Source organism: Podarcis gaigeae, assembly GCF_964106915.1.
Source record: "Podarcis gaigeae genome assembly, chromosome: 2".
Lineage (NCBI taxonomy): Eukaryota > Metazoa > Chordata > Lepidosauria > Squamata > Lacertidae > Podarcis > Podarcis gaigeae.
The window spans coordinates 77479330-77489104 of NC_139679.1; the positions used below are offsets into that span (position 1 = coordinate 77479330).

At 43.0% G+C, this 9775-nt stretch overlaps 1 protein-coding gene across 2 annotated transcripts in view; it reads right to left on the reverse strand.

Annotated features, from left to right (window-relative positions):
- CENPP (centromere protein P) overlaps positions 1–9775 on the reverse strand; it is a 165977-nt gene that overhangs the window by 32651 nt on the left and 123551 nt on the right. The gene's annotated exons all lie outside the window — the stretch shown is intronic.

Here is a 9775-nt window from a genome sequence, read left to right on the forward strand (position 1 = left end):
GAGGGTATAATCAGAGTGGGATGGGGTGAAGAAAGGCAACCAATAAACGTGATTTAGGTTCTAGGAGCTGTTAACAAAAGCAGTGGCTCAGGGAGTTCCATTCCTCACTTCTCCATACTCCATTTCCCTTCCTCAGACTAAATATCCTATTTATCTATTTGTCTCCCATCTAACTGGGATTCAGTTAGTAATTAGCAACTGTTATTCAGAGGCATACCACCTCCAATAACGCAGTTCGTATATAGTCATGGTTAGCAGCCAGGATAACTTTATCCTCCGGCTCCCTCACCCTGAAAGCACAGATGAGCACCACACCCCACAGTTGAATTCAATTGGATTTAACCGTCCAGGGATCCTTTATCATCCATTAATTTACCTAAACCCTTTTAAAGTCATCCAAGCTGGTGGCCATCACTACATCTAGTAGGAGTGAACTCCATGGTTTAACTATGTGCTGTGTCAAGAAGTATTTCCTTTTGTCTGCCCTAAATCCTCCAACATTCAGTTTCACTGGACGCCACTGACTTCTAGTATTATGAGAAATATATTTCTCTTATCTAATTACACACAATGTATAATTTTATACACCTCTATCATGTCCCGTCTTACTTTTCTACTAAACTAAAAAGTCCTGAATGTTGTAGCCTTTCTTCATAGTGGAGTTGTTGTTGTTGTTTAGTCGTTTAGTCGTGTCTGACTCTTCGTGACCCCATGGACCAGAGCACGCCAGGCACTCCTGTCTTCCACTGCCTCCCGCAGTTTGGTCAAACTCATGCTGGTAGCTTCGAGAACACTATCCAACCATCTTGTCCTCTGTCGTCCCCTTCTCCTTTTGCCCTCCATCCTTCCCAACATCAGGGTCTTTTCCAGGGAGTCTTCTCTTTTCATGAGGAGCTGTTTACCCTATTATTATTTTTCTTGCCCTTTTAAATTTGCAAATATTCAGATAATAACTAGACTAATATGAAATAATGTGACTGTAAACATGTTAACCCTATAGTTAAATCCTTAAATGGAATCATGCCTCTATCCAATAGAAAAGCCTCCTTTAACTCAGTCTATGTAAATGAAATACCAATTTGAACCTTCTCCAATAAGGCTCTTTACATTCAAATATAGGCACATGGAAGAATAAAAAAAAATTAAATCTCTTTCGAAAGCTGATGTAGGTCAAGGTCCAAAGATGTTCCTGGGTGTCTACAAATGTTCTCCACAAACCTAGACTTTCCTAAATTCCCTTTCTGTCCAAAGCTCCTCATGCTGTATAAAAAGTTAAGTATTAATGGACTATGATGAGAGCTTGTGGTCCCAAAAGGAGATTCTAAGACCTTGCCCATGTAACCCTTTTGATCATATCAATTACAGGTTAGTATCAAATAGCAATGCACATTATTTTTCCGCAGCACAGAATGTGTCACAACTGGTATGTGAGCTCTTGACAGGTCTTCGTAATCAAGTTTGACATTGTCTTCAAAAACTGTTTTGAAGTATTCCAGCTCAAGGTGATGCTGACATTGCACAGATACACTTGTGGAAAACTGAACAAAATCTTTCTTGTCCCACTTTAAATATGCCCAGTTTCATGTAAACTGAAGTAATAATGAAACCATGCTGACATTTACTTTGCAAGGAAAAATAGGGCTAAGGAAACTTGTTAAAATAAGGATGAACATTTCAGACATATTTTATACATTAAGAGAACACAAATGTGACCAAACTATTTTTTTAGCCGGTGAATCATCTTTTTATGTCTTGCCAGCTGGGCAGGCTAACAAAAACACAGCCAATGTGGCATGGTGTGGAAGACCTCAGACCTCTAATGGGAAAGTGGGGAAACTTAGGTACAAATCCCAGCACAACCACAAAGCTCACATTAGGTCAGTGACAATTTGTCACTAGCCTATCTCATAGGGCTATTGTGGAAATAAAATAAGAGCAGACTTCATATCTACTGCCCTAGTTGCTTGGAGGACTGGAAGGACATAAATCTAACAAACCAAAATACATGGCAGCTGCATTAAAAAAAATAAATATAAAACAGTTATAATTTCCTTCCTTCAGGATTCCCAAGGGTGGCTGAACATCCAACACATCAAGCTCCTCACTTTTAAAAGGACACGGAATAACATTTACAAATATAATGAATACAAAAATGAATGCCAACATTTCTTACAACTTAAGTATTAGACTTTGCAGTCATTGAGATTATTGTGAAGATATCAAAAGTCTTTAATTAAAGCATGCCAACTGAAAATTAGTATTTTCCTAGAGCCATAGGCTCAAATATAGTATTTTCTAAATATATAATATTTTTGTAAACTAAGTCATGCTGCAGTTCCTGTGGCTGACAGTACTCAGTTACACAAATTGCAGTTTGACAGCGGGCAGAGTGATTGAGCAAAGCAGGCAACTGGCAACATGAGTGAGCAGGCTGGCAGAGCCAACAAATGACTGGGAAGGCAGGCCTTCCCATGTTTCCCTTTTGTTGTTGCAGCCACTACGACAACCACCTGCGTATCCACTTGATTACTTGCTCCCCACTGTTACTGCTGCTGTTATTACCATGGAAGCAGGAAGTCTTTCTCCACTCCCTCTGTTGCAGGAAGTGGGTTGGTGAGGATTGGGCAGTCTGGGTGTGGAGTTAAAAGCCTATGAGAGTACAGGGGTTTGTGGGGAGGGGGTAAAGGGAAGGAGTGGGAGTAGGCAGGGTCAGAGAGCAATATGATCAAGGATGAGAGCCCCTAATGAAGTAATACCTAAGGAATAACAGCATAATGAATTGCACTGATTGCACTTTCCTATTAAAAACTAAATACTGATCACTTGATATCTCTGGTGATATTCTAATAAATCTGAATAAGGATTTATTACTGCTGCAATACAAAATTGGTTTTAAAAGTACTGTACACAGTGATTGCTGAAGCAAAAATAACGAATTATAAGATAATAATGTTTACCCATTTAAACTATTGATATGATTCAAGGCTATCACATCAGACTCATTAGATTTACCGGTAAATGTTGTCAATGAACTCAGACTATTCATAAACAGATGTGTTGAAAACAGCTGAAAGTTGCTCCTCTAATCTATTCCTGAATTAAATAGGGCTGTTTTCTCAACAAGCAGCACAGTCTGATACATGTCCACTCAGACATAAGCCCCACTGAGTTAAATGGGGCTTACTTCCAGGTAGGCAGATTGCAGCCAAAGGTTGCAATCCTAAAGATACTTTCCTTTGAATATAGCAGAACTTACTGCTGAGTATTCCTATAACTGTTAAGTTATATTTGTTCAAAGGGGACATACTCTCAGGAAAAGAACTATGAAGAATGGAATCTATATATTCACTGTCTAGCTTATTGTTTATTCTTTTATTATGTAATCCCTGGAATGTTAAGGCTGAATGCTTGTAAAAGAAAACAAACAAAAAACGATTTTTTAATAAGAAAATGTTGAAGTGGATACAGATACAATAATGATCCCATGAAAAATAACTCTGAAAATACAACATCATTGGAAATACATACAACTAAGATTTATTCAGCCAAATAATTGCTTAGGTTTAGGCAGTTAATCACTTCAAGTTCTAATAAGTTTTAGAGAAAATAATGTTTATAACGCTTATAAATACAATGAAGTCAACTGTCTGACAGGGAGCAGCAGCAGAAACAGAACTTATCTAGCAGATATACGGCTAGGATCCAAGGCCTGCTGATGCTCATGTAAGAGGTTTGTCTGAGTTCAGTGGGGTTGACTTTTTCATGGAGCATCAGACCCATTTACTATATCAGAATCTCTTTTTGACATTCCTCTTGGTTTAAAAAGTCATTTCCATGTTATTGATGTGTGTGTATTTGAGTTGTTGTTGAAGAGAAGAAAATCTGGGGTCACAGAATTAATGTCATATTTTTACAAACAATATTGCCCAATAACACTTAAAAATCACTACTCCTAAAGGTTCATCCTTACACAAACACCCCTCCCACTTCCACTGAATACATCTGTTTCTAATATTACAGAATGTCTTTCTGTGTTTGTTCCCCCCCACAATTCTTCCATATTTATGGTTGTAAAGGAATTAGAGACCACTCATTAAACAAAAGAATGCAACTACTCATGGTTTCATATATGTAGTTTACTGTGCCAAGCCACTTCGTTTTGCAGTTTGCTGACTATTATAAAAATAAATTGCTATGGGTTTGAACTCCCATATGGAGCAATGGGTATTTTTTCCCAATAACATAAGAAGAGCCTGCTGGATCAGGTCAATGGCCCTGTTTCTGACAACCAGATGCCTATGGGAAGCCTGCAAGGAGGACCAAGCGCAAGAAAAATCTGATCTACTGAGGTTTCTAACAACTTGTATTCAGCAGCGTACTGCCTCCAACCACTAGGCAGAGCACAGCTACTGATAACCTTTAGCGCCATGCATTGGTGGTCATTGCTGCCCCCTGTGAGAATGAATTCTGGAGTTCAACTATGGCAAATGTGGTAGCAGTAGTGGATGAGATCAAACTTCAGCTGATTTTAATCTGATTTCTTTGGCTTCAGCGTTTATTTTTTTATTTATTTATCAAAATATATACCAATATACCATGAAAATATAAAAGCAGATTTCAAAAATATCTGTATATAATCACATAATAATTTAAAATCAGAAACTACCAACTAGCCCTTATGGAAAGATTTATTCTTAACTGACAGTGCAAGTTGTGCTAGTTGTTGCTTTTTAGCCACTGGTGCAGTTTTAGAGTCAGTTTTCTGCTGATCCCACAATTGCCTGATTTATTGTGGGCAGGCATACACATCCTAGAGTTTTTAAGCTCACCTAATGAGCATGAGTTGGGCTAAATGGTAGGACTATGGCAGAAAAGAGCAGTCATGATTCTGTAGCATGTGTGGAAATAGCATGATGGAAGTGAAAGGGGGCATCCATATGAATTGGTAATCTCACCATTCTTTCCAGGTTTGTTTGTGTTTGTTTTTGCAGGAGTGGGGGAGAGATAATTCATGAACAGAGAGCCCTAGCCAGCATGGTCAATGGTCAACAGAGAGTTGAAGTCTAACAGCAGCTGGAGGATCACAGGTTCCCAGCTCTATATGACTGGCTATTTGTGCGGAGGAACTGGCTTATACAGAAACTTAGCTGTCTGGTGGAGGGACTTGTGCCCAGTGGCGTAGCGTGGGGGGTGCAAGGGGTGCCAGCCGCACCGGGCGCAACATTTTTGGGGGCGCACTCGGAGCTCTCTGCCCCTACCTGGTCCTGGCTCACTCTCTCTCACAGTGCTGGCTGTGCGAATCTGATCCGAGCTGCCGGGTCGCCGCCCACTGTGGAGGGGGAGGGTGCCAGGCGTGCGTTGCGGAGCGGAGAGAGAGCGAGGGAGGGACTATCTGGGGGAGGGAAAATGCAGCGGCCGCCCAGCGCAGAGCTGAGCGCGGGAGAGAACTACATCCGACCAGCCCAGTTTTGGAGGGAAGGTGTTAGTTGCGGCGGAGCCCTGGCGCCCCGGGAGGCTGGCCGGGCCGGTAATGGGGCTGGCCGGTGGCGCCGCTGCCATCCTGCGGACAAAAGGGCTGCCGCCCCCGGCCGAGCCCCCCCCCCGCAAAACCAGGAGCAGCTCTCTGGTGCTCGAGGGCTTCGCAGGCCCTTCATCCCCCCTCCATTGGCGCCTCAGCCCCCAGCCCTGCCTGCGCGGCTCCTGCGTCTGGGGGCGCGCTCGCGCGGATGGGGTGCCGCTCCCCGCTTGCAAATGGTGCCCGTAAGGCCACATCAGAGACGCCCCCGGGACCCAGTTGCTGCCTTCTTCCCCGCCATGTGATTAAGCCTCGCACTACTTTGTGGCAGTGGTGTAGCGTGGGGGGTGCAGGGGGGGCCGGCCGCACCGGCCACAACATCTGGGGGTTAGGGTTAGGGGGCGCAAATCCACGGGTTAGGGGGCGCAAATCCACGGGTTAGGGGGCGCAAATTACTTGCCTTGCCCCGGGTGCTGACAACCCACGCTACGCCACTGCTTGTGCCACCCCTCCACCAAGCTATTTCAGTGTTGGCCTCAGTGTGTCTATGAGCTGGGCCTAGGATTCCAGCAGAGGCTCATTTAGTCCTCCCAGAATTTTGTTTTTTAAAATGTTCAACATATGTGTTAAGCTGCTCAGCAGTAAGTGCTATTAAATGTTAAACACCTTTCCACTTTGGTACTTGTTTTAAAATAGACAGTAAAAATAGTAGGATGGTGGGGGGTGGGGAATGTACTCAGTACATACTAAGGTTTACAAGCAGACCTCAGTGAGATGGCTGCTGTTAACACCTATAACAAATTTAAATGTATTTCTAAGAATGATTCAGATGCAGAAAAAAACCATGTGGGTTTGAGGCACTTTCCTGGACCAAGAAACAGAAAGCATAAATCACTTTTTTATCCAAGAACACAACATTTTCACCAAACACAGGTATGTGGTGGGGGTAAATATAACATGTTGAGTATAACCTTTACTGCTGGTCCATAACTTTATGATTTCCTGGGTTTTTTTTCTTTTCTTTTGTAAATCACCAGTATTAGAATTATAACGTTCCATTCTCTCAAAAGGTGGATCTGCACTCTACTCTGGTATTTGCAGGGTATATCATGGAACAAAGCTATCCATGTTTTCATTAAAAAGTGTTTATACAATTATCTGAAATCAGCAATCAGACAAACTCCCTACCGTATTACGCTTCCAGTCAGAGAATTTAAAGGCCTCACTAAATTTCATCAGTACTTACCCACGTGAAATCGTTCTAGGTACAGAGCCATTTCCCCCCAAAGTAAAAACTGGAACCTTATCTATCATAGCTTGATACTTTAAGAGCCAAGGAAGAGGAGGAGAAAACAATTAAATGCACTTTTCTCCTTTTATATTGTGGAAAAGAATGTAGCATTTTTCCTCGTGAAGAGGAAGCTGTTCGGACTACAGTGGTGCCTCGCAAGACGAAATGAATTCGTTCCGCGAGTCTTTTCGTCTTGCGATGTTTTTCGTCTTGCGAAGCACGGTCCGTCGCAACTGCGCCTCTTCAAGTGGCTTTAGGAAAAAAGTGAACAAACTCGCAAGACGTTTTCGTCTTACGAAGCAAGCCTATAGGGAAATTTGTCTTGCGAAGCGACGCAAAAACCGAAAAACCCTTTCGTCTTGTGCGTTTTTCGTTTTGCGAGGCATTCGTCTTGCGGGGCACCACTGTATAGCTGCTGGACAAAGTGCTTTGAAGCCAAACTGTTTCTTCCAGTCTCCTCAGTGAGACTCTCTGACTCATTGTCTGGCAATGACAGGGAGCCTCAGATGCAAAGGAACAATTAGAAGTGCTCTTTAAGCTCCCGATGTCAGGTGTGGGACTGGTGGGCATGGTGTGAGGGAAATGGCATTGTATGCCAAATTGGGACTCATACCAGGCCCAATTAGAAGCAGTGATGAGCTGGGTGTGGACCAATAAACAGAAGGTGAATCCTGAAAAGACAGAGCTGTTAATGTGTCCTGAGTTCTCATGTATGGGAAACGGGGAGACAGCCTGTCCTGGATAAGGCTGAACTCCACTGATAGGAGATCTGTCACTTAGGGGTGCTTCTGCATTTAATACTCACTGGAGGCTCAGGTGACTTTGGGGGGGAGAGGGGGGTTTGTATTTTTTCAACTATGGCTGGATCATCAGCTATGGCTCCTTTGCAACAGAAATAACTTGGTCACTGAGCTCCATGCTCTGGTGGTATCCAGACTGAATTATTGAAATGCACTTTGTGTGGAGCTGCCCTTGAAGATAACTTCAATCAGCTGACAATGAAGTGGCCAGATTACTGACCAGAGGTACCTATTTATCTACTTGCACTTAGGGGTGCTTTCAAACTGCTAGGTGGGCAGGAGCTGGGACCGAAAGACGGGAGCTCACCCTGCCGCGGGGATTCGAACTGCCGACCATACGATCGGCAAGTCCTAGGCACTGAGGTTTTACCCACAGCGCCACCCGCATCTCATTTAGATCTTACACAACCCCTATTTTTAAACAGCTGCACTGGTTTCCAGTTGGTTTCCAGGCCCAATTCACAGTGGTCAAGTTAGTGACTCCAGTCCCAAATACCTGAAAGACTATCTTATTCCTTGCAGACCCTCTTGGGTGTTAACATCAGCAGAGGGGGCCCAAGTGGTTGTTGCGCCAACCTCAGAAGCTTGAAGAGTGGTTGCATAGCATATATCCTGTGTGGCTGCCTGCAGCGGTGTAGCTAGCCACATGGGTGCCCGGTGCGGTGTGCACGTCCTGCAGCTGGGGGTGGGGCGAGCTGCCATGGGGCGGGGCACACTGCGTGGAGCCTCTCCATCGCCTCTCCCTCAGCTGTAGGGCAGCTGAGGGAGAGGCGGTGGGCAGAAGCAAGCCCCAGTTGCCATTTCAGGCAGCGTGGAGCCTGCAGGCGCCCAAGCCACCATGTCACTCCCGGGAGAGACGCGTGGCTGGGGCACACTGCAGGCCCTGTGGTTAGTGTCGACTCCTGCATGGTGGCACCCAGTGCCAGCCACGCTTCATTATGTTTGTTGATTGAACTAAAAAGGTTTGTGAGCCCAATTTTTTAAAAATTGTTTTTTAGAACTCATGTTTTTGCCATTTTGTCACCCCACCTCAGTGATCACACCCGGGGTGGCCTGCCCCCCCCACACACCATCTTTCTCTGCCACTGGCAGGCTGGCATCTTCATTAAACAGCTTTTGGCAAATGTGGAAGGCATATTTTTTTACTCTGGCTTCTGCCACCTAGATGTATATTTTTAGGACCCAGCTTATTTCTAGGATTGCAAAAATTTAAACTGTTTTAACATTCAGATTTAATTGTTGTCACCCACCATGGGACCTTAGGGTAAAGGGTGTGTAATTAATAATATTAATGATGATGATGATGATGATGATGATAACAACAACAATAATAACAATGCCTGAAGACCGAAATGTCCCCTCTGACATAATACGAGTTTGCTACATATCATTGAGTTTAGGATTGCTCATTAAGGATAAATGATCACATAAAACAGACCTAAAGTGAAGCACACCTCAACCTTCACAAAATGATAAAATGATACTTTTTTTCCTAATGTGACACTGCCTTTCAAGTTCTAAGCTTCTATTATGGCAAATTAAATGATGTGACTTCAAACAAAGGATTGCTCAAAGGTTTTGTTCCGTTAGATGTTTTTAGCATTTTTGAAACGGTGGTACACTAAGAAACATATGCCAAACAATGGGAGACTTCACCCCTTTGGCACAAAGAGAACTTGTGAGTAATGTATACTTTCCTTTTTTGGTTAAAAATCCACTGTAGTTTCTACAGAGCTATGTGCAAGTGTCATATTTCAGGACCTAGTTACTCTTTAATGGCAAGGCAAGAAGAAATGCTTCAGTTACTCAGTTTTCAAAGTGCAAAGATTTCTGTTGTGACTAAATCTATTACTTCAAACAAAGCAGAATTTGTATTCTGAATAAAGCCTGCAGCACAGAGGGGAAAATGAGATACAGTGTTAGCAGAGAAACTTGGTCATTACATAAGGAAATAATGAGTTCTTGGGGTGCTTCTACTTAAAATTTATGATATGTATGTAACCTGTAAAATTTATAAACCTACAATGAACTAATACTAAAATGTTTATAAATCAGGATTAAAATACCTGCAAATGATTATCAAGTTTGAAAATAGTCCTGTTTTCTTTTCCTTATGTAAGCATATTGTTAAAGGAAAGTTTCCAGCTGTGCCTTGTCAGCCTAAGGACC